Source organism: Podarcis cretensis (assembly GCF_951804945.1).
Source record: "Podarcis cretensis genome assembly, chromosome: 4".
NCBI lineage: Eukaryota > Metazoa > Chordata > Lepidosauria > Squamata > Lacertidae > Podarcis > Podarcis cretensis.
Window position 1 is genome coordinate 27,212,562 of NC_137173.1, and position 15,071 is coordinate 27,227,632.

The 15,071-nt window shown below is 41.7% G+C and overlaps 1 protein-coding gene across 1 annotated transcript in view; it reads left to right on the forward strand.

Moving 5' to 3' along the window:
- The first annotated feature begins 357 nt into the window (after positions 1 to 357).
- MTUS2 (microtubule associated scaffold protein 2) overlaps positions 358 to 15,071 on the forward strand; it is a 319,106-nt gene continuing 304,392 nt past the window's right edge. The window contains exons 1-2 of the mRNA XM_079973339.1: positions 358 to 1,718; positions 13,421 to 13,530. The gene's annotated coding sequence lies outside the window, so the exon portion shown is untranslated. The remainder of the gene's footprint in view (positions 1,719 to 13,420; positions 13,531 to 15,071) is intronic.

The window sequence follows — 15,071 nt, forward strand, 5'->3', positions numbered from 1 at the left end:
GCTGGATACATGGGGTTCTTCCTTCCTTCTGGCAGTGCTCACACTGCGAGAAGTGAAGCGACAGGGAACCAGGCAGAGGGCCTTCTCGGTTGTGGCACCCACCCTATGGAACGCCCTCCCATCAGATGTTAAGGAGATAAGTAATTATATACCAGTAACATTTAGGAGACATCTGAAGGCAGCCCTGTATGGGGAAGCTTTTTAAGGTGTAATGTTTACTATGTTTTTCTATACGCTGGAAGCTGCCCAGAGTGGCTGGGGCAATTCAATCAGGTGTTTGTGGGGGGTACATATTAACAACAACAACAACATCAACAACAACAATGCCTCTTCTTCCTGCTATGTCCACCTAAAGGAGAACAGCAGCAAAGCTTTGCAGGGACATCACTAAGTAAGGGGTGTAGGCCCACAACACAAATGTGTGTTTGCTAATTTTTATTCAGGAGATCCAGGGCAGTGTGATGGTTAGAGTGCTGGACTAGGAATATGCTCTGTGAAATAGGCCATCCTGACCATTAGGCAAAATGAGGCAGCAGCCTCAGGTATCTGATTTTGGGGTGTCACAAAAGGAAAACATGTTATTTGATTTATTGTATTTTTTTATAGCCAAGAAGAGGGGAAAGGTGTGTCATACGTGTGGAGGAAAAACTTAAAATGCAATGCAGAGTTCGGAAAAAATAGACCAGAGGCAATTGTACTTCATTCAGCAGAGCTTTACTTGCTACTGAAGGCAAATAAGCATAATGGTCACAAATCCAGTACATTCAGGATTGGCACAGTCCATAAAAATCAAGTTGCAGCACTTATAAGAACTCATAAACTTATAACAATACTAAACCTTAACGCTAAGCATACTATGAACACCACACCAGAAGGAAGAGGGATAGAAAGAGAAATTAAAACCTAGGCTCCTTCTGGCCTATATTTATAGTCAACATGACCTTAATTGGAAGAGATAAGAGAACCATTTCAAGCCAGCTGTACTCAGCTTCTCTGAAGGTATAACCCAAACAACCATGACCCTTCCTGTCTGTTTCTCTTACACAGAGAAGCTCCTAGTAGCTTCTTGGATCCTCTTGTATTAACCAGAATAAGGAAAATCTCTACACATCAGATCAATACTTTCTGCACTAAGAAATGCAAACCAACAAGGGGCCTGTTGGATTTTCTACTTCAGGTGCCAAAGTCACTGAGGTACTATGTATTTTGACTGGCGGGGGGGGGGGGGGGGGAAGGTCTGAAAAACCAATTTTTGCTCATTACCCTAGAATGCAAAATAGCTACCCTGTTGTGCTCCCTGTTATTCAGGTGCTCCTGAAATAACAGTAGGAAAGCCTGAGGGCCTTGTTGCCAGCAAATCGGAAATAGGCTTATTCGTTAATTTTAAAATCACTTGGGGGGGGCAGCTTAAACTTTTTTTATGTGATGAGTGAATGCTACGGCTTATTGGCAACTGGTGGTTCAGTTGCTTCCAGGCCCATTTCAAAGTGCTGGTAATTCCTTTTTAAGGTCTATATGGCCTGGGCCCAAGTTACCTCAGAGACTCAGAGACTCAGAGACCACCTCCCTCCCTTTATTGGTCACCTCTCTGTCAGATGAGGAGGTGATTGGCCATTCCACCTGCCATCCAGGGCTTTTTTTTCCAGCCAGAACTCAGTTCCTGCACCTCTCAGGTGGGTGCCATTGCCATTCCAAAAGAACAAGAGAGGCGGTCATGGGTGAGTTCCAGTAATTCTTTTTTTTTTCCTAAAAAAATTAGTACTGAGCTTAACCTTACAAATATTTACCTCAGTGAGGGACCCAGTAGTCTTATTCCATATTAAGTGTGTGTGTGGGACCACAGCTTTAGAGAAATAAGATCAAGCTGTGTGTGGGTAAGGAATTGTCAGTGGTGGAGAATCTGTCAATTTTAGGTTTCTCTCCATTTCTTAATTTCAGGCTGCCTCCTTACAGCACCACATTACTGTGACATTAATCCTAATACTTGCATGACGCTATTTTGTGTAATATATGTGTTTTTAAAGGAAGTTTCTGCCATATAATGTACTTTGTGCATTGTTCTCCTCAACATAATCATAATTATTATTATTTGTATACTGCCCTTCACCCAAAGATCACACAGCGGTTCATAACATTAAAAATACGAAATTTGTATATAATTTTTGTATACATGTTGGGAATTATATTATAGTAACTCCTGTAATGTAATATGACAACGTTTACCGATGTAATATAAGAATGTTAACAAATAAATAAAATGCAAATTCAAAAAACAGAAACAAAATGAGAACACAAAATACATAATAAAACAAAAACAAACCAAGAACAACCCCCCTCTCACAAAATAATTCATTTCTATGTACCCTTTGGAACTCTCTCCCGTTAGACATCAGAAAGGAAACACCTCTGTTGCCTTTCCAGCACCTTTTGGAGATTCCCCCCCCCCCCAACAAGTGTTTTATGTGGAAATTTTTATCCTAGTCTGTGTTGTATTTGAAATTGTTATTATATATGTTCTCATCGTTGATGTTTTTATTGCTAAACTGTTTCAAGATGTTTTATAGGAAGCGATTCATAAATGGAAATAAATAATTCAGTTACACATTTTTTGGTTGGAGAATTGCATTGCAAAAACTCAGAGAACTGTGAATTTTGAATGACAGCTGTTTTGGTTTGTATTGGTTTGGGAAGTGCGGATTAGCTGAACAAATTTCTCCCCCATCCTTGATGGTGTCACCCACCCACCTTGTTAAAAAAAGAAGCCTGCTGATCTCCATCTTTTGCTTCTCTTTGCTGGCAAAGATCATCTGTTTTAAGATGCACTTCGATGTGATCAACTCTCACTTTAATGGTAGAATCATAGAGTTAGAAGATACCCTGAGGATCATCTAGTCCAGCCCCCTGCAATGCAGGAATATGCAGATATCTCATACAGGGATCGAACCTGCAACCTTGGCATAATCCAATGGTTATTTTACTGTTGTTTGGTTTTGCGCTGCTTTTAATCTTACAATTGGATTTCTAAGTATTTTCATGACGCCTTTTGAATGTTCTTCCTTTGTGAGTCGCCTTGAGAATTTCAGCGGAAAGGCCACAGCTACATCTGGCAAACAAATAAAGGAGGACGACACGTGCTTCCGAATTATGCAGGATGCCTCATCAGGCAGAATTATTTAGCAGGATCACTAATCACATTTGCCCCGCAAAATGTGTAAATTATTCAGAGACATTATTCCACCGCTGCTTCATAAACATTTTATAGCTCCACCTCAGGCCTTTGCCTTCACATTTGCATAGATTCCACTGGAGAAAATTGGAATTGTGGGCCACCAAGCCATTAGCAGCTAGATTGTAAAATATGTTCTCTGGGATTTCTGACTGGCCTTTCTCCTATATACTTTTAATAACTCTGCTGGGGTGGTGAAAGCAGGGCCAGATGTGTTCTTGGGGGTGGAAATGAGCTAATGTACGATGTGATGTAACTCTCGTTCCTTCCCGAATTGAGATTCTTCTGGAAAAAAGAAAAAAGGAATTGCCAGCCGCAATTAGATGAGCCGTTTTTCGTAAACATCCCCAGATTCTGCATGGAACACAAAGGACATGAATCACATCACAGCAGGCGCTCTAGCTGGGGAAGTGGCCCTTAGGAAGATTGCTTCCGTAACTCAGGCTTCATAATGAATGAGAATGGCTCTTAGAGGATCTGTAGGAAACTGATAGTGGCTTATTTAGCTCTGGTCTCACTGAAAAGGAGAAAAAATGTGGAGTGGAGGGGCGGAACATTCCCTTGGCTTAAAAGAAGAAAAAAGTGTGATTCTTCAAGCCACATTTGGATCCTGTTCTTGTTTTCATACCCCTTCTCGTACACCCCAAATTCCCTGTACAGCAAGAGTGACAGGGTTTTTGAAAAAAAAGGTTTACAGTGTTTGCATAAGAGCAGAGAAAGCAGTATATGGATGCTTTGGGAACCAGAAGTGAAAAGCAGAGCTTGAAAATAAAAGAAAAAGAATGCAGCATCACAATCCCAGCAAACTGATTCACTTCAGAGATCACATGGAAGATTTTGTGTAAATATGTTCAGAAAGTGTCTGGAGGTACAGATGCCCAAGGCCTTTGGAGTAAGAAAAACAGCAACACGTCCATAAATAAGCAGCGTTGTTTGCAGGAACTACTTATTTTTTTTACCTTACAGGGTAGCTACAACAACAGTGACACATTTTTTGTACCTTCACAGACCCAGGAACTAGTTATGGTAAGAGGCCAAGTCCAATGTGCAATTTCAAAAGCAGCTGGGGTGCCAACTTGAATAAAATACGGGGGGGGGGGGGCAGGTAAGCCCTGCCATGCATAAACGACCACAAGATGCAGCACAAACACACCATTTGAATGTCAATGCCCATCAACTCAGGGGCTGGCTCTCTCAAATATTTTTATGGGGGTGGGGAGCTGAAGGGACCTCGGTCCCTAGGAGTTGGCTCCTATTTACCCTACAAAAGGGGTTTTTAGCCTATGGCAGGGATACCAAATTAACCATACAGAAGTTTGAGCAACACCTACCTATATTTGCACATACAGTGGTACCTCGAGTTACAGACGCTTCAGGTTACAGACTCCGCCAGAAATAGTACCTCGGGTTAAGAACTTTGCTTCAGGATGAGAACAGAAATCGCGCGGCGGCAGCGGGAGGCCCCATTAGCTAAAGTGGTACCTCAGGTTAAGAACGGACCTCCAGAACAAATTAAGTTCTTAACCCGAGGTACCACTCTAGTTCATTCTTCTTCCAGGTTTCCAGAGCTTTTTTTTCCAGCTGGAACTCACCAGAACAGTTCTGGCATTGCCTTTATAAGAGAACAAGGGAGGCGTTCATGGTGAGTTCCAGCACCTCTTTTTTCTAGAAAAATAGCACTGCAGGTTTCTCTCTTGCTGTGATTGTGAGAATGGAAACAGAGAAGATCAGGAAACAAAGGGTAATGCTTACAGCAGGCAGGAAATAATGACCTTGGGAAAAGAACAAGGTAAGAGCAGAACAGCACTGAAACCCTGTCCCTTCATTCACTGGAAGGCCTGCTCTAATTTCTGAGATATTACATTCTCTAATCACTTTCTTGTAAGATCTTGAAAGCTGGAGTTTGTGCTTAACAAAAGTGACAGTGCTTAGGATTCTGCACTTTCTGGTGGCATCTGTGCAATCCTCATTACACAGCGTTACATCAGAGAAGCAGAGAGACTGAGGCTGTCAATTGGCTCAGAATTGTTTGTGCGCATGCATATTTGTAATTTTATTTTTTATTATTATTACATCTCTTCCAATGAGCTTAAGATGGCACACATGGTTCTCCTTCTCTGCTTTTTATCGACATGAGGTAAGTTAAGCTGAGAATCGGTGACGGGTCCAAGGTTACACAATGAGCTTCATGGCTGAGTGGAGATTCGGACCCTGGTCTCCTGGGTTTTAGTTTGATACTCTTAACAACTATTCCGCACTGGCATATGAGCCGGGTTTTTGCTTTAATCAGTACGGTTGCCATATTTTCAGAAGCAAAAAAGAGGACACATTTGCCAACCTCTACTTTTAACTATGTATCACTATGACAACTCTACCCATAAAAAAAGAGGACGTGTCCTGGAAAAAGAGGATATATGGCAATCTGCTGGAGAACCTTGAGTTAGGATGCTTCCAGGCGGTTGTAGTTTTGGATTAATACTCCTTAAACAATATAGAATCATGGAATCTTAAGACTGTAGAGTTGGAAGGTACCACGAGGGTCATCTAGTCCTACCTCCTGCAATGCAGAATTTTTTTGCCCAACATGGGTCTCGAACCCACAAACCCAATTTTATGCTCTACAACAAGCAAGCATTTTGCAGTATCCAGATAGAATCATAGAATCATAGAGTTGGAAGAGACCACAAGGGCCATCGAGTCCAACCCCCTGCCAAGATGATGTCATTGGCATCAAAATGCCAACTCGTATACCCGCTTAACCCAGGTCAACACTTTTTTGGGGAGGGGACAGAGAAATCCAGAAAGGTTAAAACAAAAAATCCCTGATTCCTGTGCCCTGTTCGCAACATTTGACTTGAACCATTTGCAGTATTAACCCCCATTTGCAAGTGCCCTCATTAGAACTCTTCTCTGGGAGATAGAAGCAGCCTGGCCCCCTCTTTTCTGTTCCCTTTCCCTATTGCAAAAGCAGCTCCTCCTGACCAAAGCTGTACAAATTCCCTCGATCCTGTGCAGTTCTCCCATGTAGAGCAGACAGTAGGGAGGATCCAGCTTTGCATCAGCATATTTCCTTCCCACCCTTTGTGCCATAGTTCTAGCAGTTCAGCTTTTCACATTCTTCATCACCTTTGATGAAGTGTCTTCCATTTCCCTCTGATTTTCTGTTACAAACTTCCAGATTTAATCCCTTGCGCCTAAACTTCCTTTGATGATGCTACTTCTTTGATTCAGCGGGATGCATTGTTCTTTCTGACCGTCAACAATGCAACACCCAAAAATTCATTTTGAAAAGGTGCCAAGTGAGTTTCTGAGAAGTTACTCGACAAACAAACTTTTGGATAAAATAAGACACATCGACTGCTATTTCTCTCTTCCTTCCGAAGACATTTCACAACCCATTCCGTGGGATTCCAACATTTTCCTCCACTCCCATCCAGTACTCCAGGAATATCTTATCTCTCGTCCACATCCCTTATAGAACTTGGGCTTGTTTGGATAACGGCTTTGCATTTTTATGCTGTGTGACGTATGGTATGTACCAGAAGCTGAAAAGGGCTACCTGCTGTTCTGCATGTTACGTGCATGCTGTGCTGGAGGAAAAAGAATATAGGAAGTCCTTCCTCCTGGCTCAGGGCATCAGAACACTGCTGGATTCCTCCCCAGTATTTCTCCAGGCCTGACCACTCTGCCTGCTTGCACATACAGTAACACATAGCACAGTGGTGGACAGCACGTATCCCCTGAAGTACAAGCACAGGATGTGTTGACCTAGCCAAGGCAATGTTTGTTATGTAAACAGGGGGTGGGGAGAGAAAGAGAACAGTGGTGTCGATTATGACTGCATATTAACAGGCGTCCATGACATTAGGCTTTCCAGAATCTGCCTGCCAGAGGTTAATGCCCTTGCAAGGTTTTTGGACACCTCTAGATCTTAGCAGGTGGCGCTGTGGGTTAAAGCCTCAGCGCCTAGGACTTGCCGATCGAAAGGTCAGCGGTTCGAATCCCTGCGGCGGGGTGCGCTCCCGCTGCTCGGTCCCAGCGCCTGCCAACCTAGCAGTTCGAAAGCACCTCCGGGTGCAAGTAGATAAATAGGGACCGCTTACCAGCGGGAAGGTAAACGGCGTTTCCGTGTGCGGCTCTGGCTCTGGCCAGAGCAGCGATGTCACGCTGGCCACGTGACCCGGAAGTGTCTCCGGACAGCGCTGGCCCCTGGCCTCTTAAGTGAGATGGGCGCACAACCCCAGAGTCTGTCAAGACTGGCCCGTACGGGCAGGGGTACCTTTACCTTTACCTTTACCTAGATCTTAGCACTTTTCCTGGAGAACACGTTCCTGATCTAAGGCTTGATTTGGGGGCAGAGTTATAAGGTGGTGAGGGTTGCTGCCAACCACCTAGCATTTCCTTGGCCCAACATTAAGATCGTGTCCAACCAGGATTAGATCACAAAAGTCCTATTTTGCCAAGCTTTGCCCATGATCCACCATATTCTGCTTGTTCGTTCAACCATAAAATGTCAGATTTTTGTCCTAGCTACTCTGGCCCTTAGTCTCCAGCTCTTTTTCATTATTTTGTGCATAGACCATCCTAGAACAAAGTTTTCTTGGCAGCTTACAAAATAGCAATAAAATGGTAACAATAAAAAAATAATGCATTCTGGAATACAAGGGGAGGAGAATAGTAAAACGGAGTTAAAAGCTTTGCCAATTTGCTACCAAGCCAAGTTTAAAGTTTTTTTTAAAAAAATTACTAGTTTACAAAGCCCAAAACAACTTGGAACCAGATTACCATAAGAGGTTTTTCTTATGGTCACGTCACAGGAAGAAGTGGACCTAAAAACCTCTCATAGGTTCATGGATTTCCATGTGGCCATTCTCAGGTGCTTTAGTGTCCAATGGGAATTTCTTTTAAAGAGGAATTTAAACATTTTAAATAAGTAGAAGTTAAAACAAATTATTGTAAAAGCCTGGGGAAATTTACCCGTTGCTGTAAAGAAAACAACATGGGCTCCATACAGGCCTCTCCAGGGAGGGTTATTCCATTACTGGAGGCAGGGGGCAGTATGGGAAAGTATTAACTCATGTCCAGTAACATCTGCCACACATTTCCTGGCAGGGACACCAAGAGAAAGGTCTCCCAAATAGAGCTCAGTGTCTGAGGAGGTACAGATGGAAAGAGGTGATTCTTCAGCCCTTTCTTGTTAGGAGAAAGGGCTAACAAATCCCACTTTCCAATAAATCCAGGAATTGCAGCTCTGCCGGATATGCTTTAAATGTATAGTACAGAGGCGACATATGACTGCCCCAAACCTTTTGCAGGCACAGTTTTGAAAATAGGATCGCGTCTAACTGCTCTCAGTATCATCATGGGCACAATAAAAAGAAAGTCTGGGGGAGCTGTCAGACACTTTGGATATGTCACATTTTTACATGGCTAGAACAGGAAAGCACTTGGAAGCCACTTAGAGGTATTAGCCAAATGGGTACCACTCAACCTCACTATTTGCTTCCCCAGCTCTGCCTTTCATCACCCTTTTGTTGTCATGCTACTAAACCCAGAGCCTTCCATGGACCAGAGTCCCCTTTCTCAAAAGGCACGAAGTGTTATCTTCAGTTGTCAAATATATATTCCAAATATGTCCACCCTCTCTAATTCTAGGTCTCCCAGATGCTGATAGACCACAAGTCCCATCATCCCCAAAGAGCTTGGCCAATGGCCAGGGGTAATAGTCCAAAAACATCTGGGGGTTACGTTGATACAGAGACAAAAGAAAGCTGGTAAACCTTTGGACCAGAAAGATGATGAAATGCAAGATGCACTGTCAATACTTTCTAGGCCATCTTCAAACGTATATGACATAAATGCATTTACTATGGTCATTATGTGCATCTTGTCTACTTCTGAGCTTTGCGTCAACATTCACAGACAATAGCTCTTCATAGCTTTTTGGCCCACTCTTTGCATTCTCTCTCTCTCTCTGTATTATGAACATAACAGTTCTGTATCTGACAACGTGCTGCAGTCAATCTGTTCATCTTTCAAGGTGCCATAAAATCATTTTTTATCTGGACAATAGTATCTTGCTGTTAAGCGCCATCTTTTGAAAACCCAATGTAAGTGCAACTTGGTTACCTTTCAAAATCTCAATGCCTATTTTTGTCTCTGCTAATAAAAAGAAAATGATGGAAACAGATATTAAGGCTTTTGTTTTCTCTTAATGTTGTTGATTTATCTTTGCTTGTGAAATGCTTTTCATGCTGCTAGCAAACAATACACTCTGATAAGAATTCCTCATAAAAAAAATAGGGACGGCCAACTATATTAATTCCACATTTAATAGTTTGCAAACTTAGATTCGTTCAGTGCTTAGCCTTACTACTGTGTTTGTTAAAGCTCCTTTGCTTTTGAAGAAGCTAACACTTCTCTCCAGCCTGAATGTCCTCAGTCCCTGATGTATGTCTTGGTTGGAGGTACCAGAATCCACAACACATGGCTCAACAGTGCAGTCTGGTTTATAGGGCTAACCGGTGTGGCATACAACTTCCATCATCCCTGCAACATGGCTAATGGTCAGGGATGATGGGAGTTGTAATCCCAACAACATCTGGATGGCAGCTAATTGGCTACTCCTGCTTTTGAGATATGTGCAGATTAATGCCCTTTAAAAAACCAACCCACATCTCTGTTCCCATTTACAATTGAATTTTATCCAGCTTCAGTATATTTTAATATGGTGTGGGGAATCCATAGGCTGTTTACCACATGAAGAGACATGACTCATTTTCTGGAACGTGTAGCAATTTTCATTTAAAATTTCATTAGGAAAACCCAATTAAATATGTCTAGATGCTGTTACCCTGTAAAAAAAATTAATATTCAGAATACAGACTAGCTCCTTTTCTGAATATGACTAATGCCAATTAAGTAGATGAAGTGGGGGCAATCATGCCATTACATCTGAACAAGAAAGCCTTGAGGGCTGACATATCAACAATCACTTCTCATGTACGGAGCAGGTGTCACTAATTGTGAAGCCCATATATGGCTAATATAACCTATCAAAAATGGTTGCTTTTTTGTTGTTTATTGCTTGGAGACTTCTATAAACCTCCAGGGGGCACCCGCCAGATAGCTAGCTCCAAGCAATTTTGCAGGGTCTCATGTTTCATTCAGAGACTGCTCAAGACATTTTGATGCTTGAGGCAGAAGATTCAAATAGTACTCCCTCAAATGGTGGTTATCATAATCACCATCAAAATAACTGACAATCTGATGTCCTTTAATGGTACCCAGGATTTACCACCTGAGGTAGGATACCTCCAGTTGCCTAATTCAGTAGAGTTAGCCCTCCTTGCATTGGCTTGTTTATACATCCAAAGAGCAAGAGTGAAAAGGGTGAAAATAGTTATTATATGGGAGGTTTATGACTGGATCTTCCCATGTAATTTTCTTCTTCTAAAAACAGCCGAATGCATTCAGGAATGGGTATCTAACCCTTTCTACATACAGCATGCAGGCCATCTCTGAGCCCTGCAGGTGCATTTAAATGAATAAAATTATATGGCAGCAGGAATGGAGACCTGAGCCCTCCAGGTGTGGCTGGGTTCCAACTCCCATCAGCCCCTGCCAGCTTGGTCAATGGTCATGGGTGATGAGAGCTGTAGTCCAACAACATCTGGAGGTCCACAGGTTCCCAGCCCATGTTGGGGAGATCAAACGTCAGGTGTCTTTATTGACTTCCAATAAAGTCAGCATTTTCGGGCTACTGGCTGTTTTCAAGGGCTTCCCTAATGATCTTTTTTGTACTTTAGCAAACCTTGGGGGTTTCCCTGAACCTGCTGATAGTTCTTATTTCTGGGTGGATGGTGCTGTTTGGCTACATAATTAAAGGCACTCACCTCTGAACATCAGAAATAAAGGTAGTGTCGGTCTTAAGCATCTACATATACTTTTTCTCTCCAAAACTCCTACTCATGAGGCTGATTCTGGCAAAATTACACAGAGACATACTTCAACTCCTGTGTAAAATCCCTATATGCATTTTTATTCTCTTGCAGGATCACCTTCAGAATGAACGTGTACTCAAGCACCACATTCCAAAGAAAAAGTAGCTGTGTTTCTTCTTGCAGCAAGAACAGATTCTTGTGGCACCTTAAAGACCAACATAATTGCTTTAGCATGATATTTATGCCACAATAGGTTTATAGGTCTTTAAACTGTCATGGCTCTCTGTCTCAAGCAGTACACTGGATGAAGCCCAGTTTCTCTATAATCTAATGGTAGAACCCCACCACAACCAACAGCAAAAAAACTCCACCAGGCACTATTAGCATACCAAATATCTTTGATTCTTTTCCTGGGTGCCCCAAGCTAGCTTTTGCCTTTTCTGCTGATTCTGCAGCAAAGCAGGAGATGTACAAAATAATGGCTTGATGGTAGCATCATTGGCAGTGGAAGGGGCTAGCACTCCAACATCAGCAAAAGATTGTTGCTGAGGACCATCCAAACCTCCGATAGGGATCCAAGGAAGGAGAGTACCAGGGGCAGCCAGCCAAACTGACAGAGTGGCAGCTTATCAAATGCTGGCAAAAGACATGGGAAATTAGTCATGGATGTTGAGCTGGAAGCCCCTGCTGTGCTGAAGCAGACCAAAAAAAAGCACATGGCTGTCCTGGCCTCCTCCTGCATCTCATTTTGACTCCTTCCCTGGAAATGCTAACGACTGGCTTATTACTCATTATTATATAGAGTGTCAGTAAATGGCCTTTTCTTTTCTGTTTAGCTTTTTAAAAAAGGGAAAAACGAGCCATAATATAAAGCAATACAAGTGCAAAATGGTTTCAAATAAGCATGTACAACAATGTCTTATAAATAGTAAGGTAGCAAATGGCTTTTTCAAGTATGAAATGTGACACTTGTTATATGAATAATATTTCCAAAATGTTGTCTAAAAGATTTTTTAAAATGATTTATTGTGGGGTTCTTTTTATTTATTACAAAACAAAATATGTTTACAGAATTCACTGTTTTGTTCTGTGGTTTTTGCAAACTCACTAGGATAAAGCAGTATCACACATTTAAAGGAGTGGCCAAATTTGTCAATTTCTCCTAATATGCACATTTTGTATGCAATATGCACTTTTTGCAAGCCATTTCCTCTAATACAATGCACATCTGTATGTTATTTTCACCTGTATATGTGCTTTTATGCACACTGCACATAGCATTTGCATTTCTTTATATATTACATGGCTGAAGAACTGCATTGCAACATTCAGAGGTGGGTAATTTTCAAATGATGGCTGCCTTTTGGTTCACATATTCTTCAGAAAGTGCAAATTTGCCTTTATTGTGAACCAAATCAAATTTATCACCATTCCTACCTGTTTAGTAACATAACAACCATAATAAAATTAACTAACATCAGAAATAGCAGCATAGAAAAGTCACTGGGGGAATATTTCAGCCTCGGAGGACGCTGCAGCTACCCTTCAGGAGGCCATCCTTGAACAAAGGAACTTCAGGGGGAGACTGCAATGTGAAAACCATTTAATACATTAAATGGTTCAGTGCTACATTTGCTAATTGGCTTACCAATGCTAGGATGTATGTGTTGTCAACTCTGTTTCTTTTGAATGGCCACTGTTAATAAGGTAATTATAATGGTCTGTGTTTTCTGAATATTCTTTCCTTCTTCCCTCAGTGTTACAATCTTCCTCCTCCAAACATCATATATATATATAGTGTTGGGGTGTGTGTGCATGTATGTATGTATGTATGTATGTGCGTGTATGTACATGTACTTGCAGCTCACAATAAGACTTCATGCATCTGATGGACTGTAATATACGAAAGCTTACATCATAAATTTGTTAGTCTGTAAATGTGCCACAGGGCTCTGTTGTTTTTGCTGCAAGAGACTAACACTGATAACAACACAAACAACGTAACAGGCTGGACTTTAATTTCTCATAATATGTTTTGTTTATATGTTAAGTTGGTCTATAGAACCATATATTTTGATATATATGTTGAATCACATTTAAAAAGAATTTTATAGTTACATACAGCCTGTTACGTTGTTTGTGTTGCTATCAGTTTTGTATTTACGTGACAAAGGGTTTGGTTGTGTTTTGCAAGAGACTAACACAGCTACCTTTCTGGAAATTGACCTATTCTTACATCTTCTAACAGCAGCCTGATCAAGAGCAGAAATCAAGAGCTGAAGGTTTTCACAGCATGATGACAAGCATTATTACCTGCAGATCAAGTAGCTCTTCTGAGGCATGAAACCCGGATCCTAAAAGGTGGGTAACTCTATTTTCTTAATAATGAAACAAAGAAAAGATAGCTTATTTTGTGGTGTGGTGGGAGGGCAAAGGAGATCATGGGTGATCCTACTAACCTTCTGACTGACTTCTACATAGTACAGCATATGATAAGCAAACTCAGTTCCCCTTGTTTGATACACTAATAGCAACTTTTCACCTGTAGTCTACTAGAATTCACAAGGGGTCTTGATTCAGATCAGGACCATAGTAAGGACAAATTAAATCCCCTTTCCCCTCACATTGTGGTCCTGATCTGGATTTGCTTTAGAAAACCGAACTCAAGCACACACAGCAAGCTACGAATTTTAATGTAAAAATCCAGGTGAAAATGGAAGGTTATATTCCATGATACACACCTTGCCTATAAAACTTCTCATGTTGAAATAGGAAATATAACTAGTTTAGATACCTGAGCTCTGGTGTGGAATTTAACTTAACCCTGGTAAAGAAAATTTATTCAGATTTGATTTGTAGATTTTTTTTTGCAGGGGGTTGTGATTATTCCAGATCTATTGCTTGTTGAATAATGTTTAGTTTTTAGTGTTCTTCTAAGCGGCAATATTTTTTTTTAAAAAACTAAAATCAAATAAAATTCCACATACTAACTTTATCACCTAAAAATGTCATCAAAATTGCTCAGCATGCCCCTTCTACTGGCAGCCCATCTCTGAACCAGGAGAGAGCCCTTTGTTGGCCAGATGGCATTAATTTTAATGTGGTTTCCCATACATGTCCTGTATAAATTGAGATGACAAGATTAAATTAAGAAGTCTGCTCTGGCATTGGCACGTTTGCTAACAGTGGTAGAGAAAGCCCTCCTCTGCTAATAAATCATGTGGATTCTAAGGAGAAATTTCAGCACATATTTTAGTAACTTCATCAGTGCTGCTTTTAATCGGTAGTTAAGCATTGCAGAACAAAGGTGTTCCTCCCCCTCCCCTTTCGCCAAAGCTCTGCTTCCTAAACATAAGAGCTGCTGGATCAGGCCCATGACCCATGACCCATCTAGTCCAGCATCCTTATTCCACAGTAGCCAACCAGATGCAAAACCACAAGCAGGACCCAAGCACAGTAGCAACCGTTATTCAGAAGCATGACTGCCTCCGACCATTTATTCAAAGAAACAAAACAGCTCAGTCCTAGGGTCACAGCAACCCTTCCAATCAGGTCTTGCCCCAGTGAAGCAGTTGTGAGGACTGAAGGTCTCCACCTTCCCACTGCTCTCTTAAGGCTCCTCCTCCACTTCTTTCTCCAGTAGCCTAAGGCTCTGTCATCTTGTCTCCCTTTGCTCTGCCCTCTTCATTCTTCTCCATGTTCTGGGAGACCAAGGGGTAGGGGAGGTGGCCGCAGCAGGAGGGGGAATCTCCCTAGATTCTTCAGCAGCCTGCCTCGTTTCTATCTCCTGGCCCCACTCCTCTACTGCTTCTGATTCTGGACTGTTCTCTGCCACAGTCTTTTAACAGTATACAGACGAGAAAAACTGGGAAGCTGAATTGAGGACAGGTGAAGTAGAGTTG